At 34.9% G+C, this 2,744-nt stretch overlaps 1 long non-coding RNA gene across 1 annotated transcript in view; it reads left to right on the top strand.

Annotated features, from left to right (window-relative positions):
- The first annotated feature begins 694 nt into the window (after positions 1–694).
- The window catches only part of LOC107668954 (uncharacterized), a 13,076-nt gene continuing 11,026 nt past the window's right edge, over positions 695–2,744 (top strand). Inside the window, exon 1 of the long non-coding RNA XR_001631937.1 lies at positions 695–705. This is a non-coding gene — a long non-coding RNA (uncharacterized LOC107668954). The remainder of the gene's footprint in view (positions 706–2,744) is intronic.

Genomic DNA, 2,744 nt, shown 5'->3' on the forward strand with positions numbered 1-2,744 from the left:
TCCACAAATTCATGCTGGTGGAAAGGCAGCCAGAAAGCAGGCATCAATCATGTTGATAGAGTCAGCCTTTTGGTGTGTATATGTGTTTTTTGTAAGAGAGAGCGTGTCTGCTTAAGTGTACTCGAGTGTGTTTACTAGAAGGGGGATTTCAGCACAGCCTGAAGTTTGAACACACTGAATTAGTCAGTATATATGCTGTAGATCCAAGACAAATAATGTAGCAATGTGATTGGTCACCCCTGACCTCAGACACCTCCCCCCAACCTTACCTCTCAGAGCCAAGTGAACATTAAGTCTAGTTCTATTAATACCAAAGCATTTTTTTTTTTTTACCATTTACAATATCGTTAAATACACCAAACCATTAAAAACTTCATATAAGATCAGTAATGTATTTTTTCGGAAGAAATTCATACTTTTATTAAGCAAGGATGCATTAAATTTATCAAAAGTCAAATAAATGCTGTAATTTTTATATCATGGTTTCCGCAAAATCTTTCAGCATTGATAATTGGTAATAATAATTGATAATAATAATGTTATTTGAGGACCGAACCAACATATTAGAATGAAGAATTGAGTAATGCATGCTGAATAATTCAGCTTTGTCATCACAGGCATAAATGCCATTTTTTAAATGTATTCATATAAAAAAAAATATTATTTTAATTTGTAATTATATTTCACAATATTACTGTTTTTACTGTTTTTGATCAAATACAAGAAACATTTTCAATAAAAATAAACATTTTAATGATCCCACTCTTTTGAATGAAAGTGTATACATAGCAAATACATAAATATGAAGTTTTAAAATGTATTTATTAAATGTGACCCTGGACCACAAAACCAGTCATAAGTAGCACAGGTATATTTGTAGCAATAGCCAACAATAAATTGTATGGGTCAAAATGACCGATTTTTCTTTTATGCCAAAAATCATTAGGATATTAAGTAAAGATCATGTTCCATGAAGATATTTTGTAAATGTCCTACCGTAAATATATCAAAACTTAATTGTTGATTAGTAATATGCATTGCTAAGAACTTAATTTGGACAGCTTGAAAGGCGATTTTCTCAATATTTTGATTTTTTTGGCACCCTCAGATTCCAGATTTTAAAATAATTGTATCTCGGCCAAATATTGTCCTATCCTAATAAACCATTCGTCAATGGAAAGCTTATTTATTCAGCATTCAGATGATGTATAAATCTCAATTTCAAGAAATTGACCCTTATAACTGGTTTTGTGGTCAATGATCACAAATAGTGTTGGAATGATCTGTTTAGTTGTTGCTTTCTTGATTTAAAAAAATATTTACCCAGATGTAAAAAAGTCATATATATATATATATATATATATATGAGTGTGTGTGTGTGTGTGTGTGTGTGTGTGTGTACATACAGTGCTGCTTGAAAGTTTGTGAACCCTTTAGAAGTTTCTATATTTCTGCATAAATATGACCCAAAACATAATTAGATTTTCACACAAATCCTGTAAGTAGACAAAGAGAATCCAATTAAACAAAGGAGACAAAAATATATACTTTGTCATTTATTTATTGAGAAAAATGATCCGGTGTTAAATATTTGTGAGTGGCAAAAGTATGTGAATCTTTGCTTTCAGTATCTGGTGTGACCCCCTTTTGCAACAATAACTGCAAGTAACGTTTCTTGTAACTGCTGATCAGTCCTGCACAATGGCTTGTAGGAATTTTAGCCCATCCCTCAGTACAGAACCACTTCAACTCTGTGATGTTGGTGGGTTTCCTCCTTTGAACTGCTTGCTTCCGGTCCTTCCACAAAATTTCAATTGGATTAAGGTCTGGAATTTGACTCAGTCATTCCAAAACATTAACTTTGTTCTTCTTTAACCATTCTTTGGTAGAACGACTTCTGTGATTGAAGTCGTTGTCGTGCTGCATGACACACTTTCTCCTGAGATTCAGTTCTCGGACAGATGTCCTGACATTTTCCTTCAGAATTTGCTGGTATAATTCAGAATTCATTGTTCCATCAATGACGGCAAGCCGTCCTGGACCAGATGCAGCAAAACAGGCCCAAACCATGATACTAATACCACCATGTTTCACAGATGGGATAAGGTTCTTATGCTGGAATGCAGTGATTTCTTTCTCCAAACATAACGCTGCTCATTTAAACCAAAATGTTCTATTTTGGTCTCATCCATCCACAAAACATTTCTCCAGTTTTCCTCTGGTTTGTCCACATGATCTTTAGGAAACTGCAGATGGGCAGCAATGTTCTTTTTGGAGAGCAGTGGCTTTCTTCTTGCGACTCTGCCATGGACACCATGGTTGTTCAGTGTTCTCCTGATGATGGGCTCATAAACATTAACATTAGCCAATGTGAGAAAGGCTTTGTTACTTTTACACGTCTTGCTTTTAGAGTGTTCTTTGTTGGTGGACCACTCCTGGGGAGGGTAACAGTGGTCTTGAATTTCCTCCATTTGTACACAATCTGTCTGATTGTGGATTAGTGGAGTCGAAAACTCTTTAGAGATGGCTTTGAAACATTTTCTAGCCTGATTAGCAACACCAACTCTTTTTCTGAGGTCCTCAGAGATCTCATTTGTTTGTGCCATGATACACTTTCACAAACATGACCAAACTTTGATAGATCCCTGTTCTTTAAATAAAACAGGGCACACACTGACACCTGAAAGTCATCTCGCTGATTAAAAACACCTCTGAACAGATGGACTCTAATTTCACCTTCAAAT

Source organism: Sinocyclocheilus anshuiensis, unplaced genomic scaffold, assembly GCF_001515605.1.
Source record: "Sinocyclocheilus anshuiensis isolate Anshui unplaced genomic scaffold, SAMN03320099.WGS_v1.1 scaffold4, whole genome shotgun sequence".
Taxonomy (NCBI): domain Eukaryota; kingdom Metazoa; phylum Chordata; class Actinopteri; order Cypriniformes; family Cyprinidae; genus Sinocyclocheilus; species Sinocyclocheilus anshuiensis.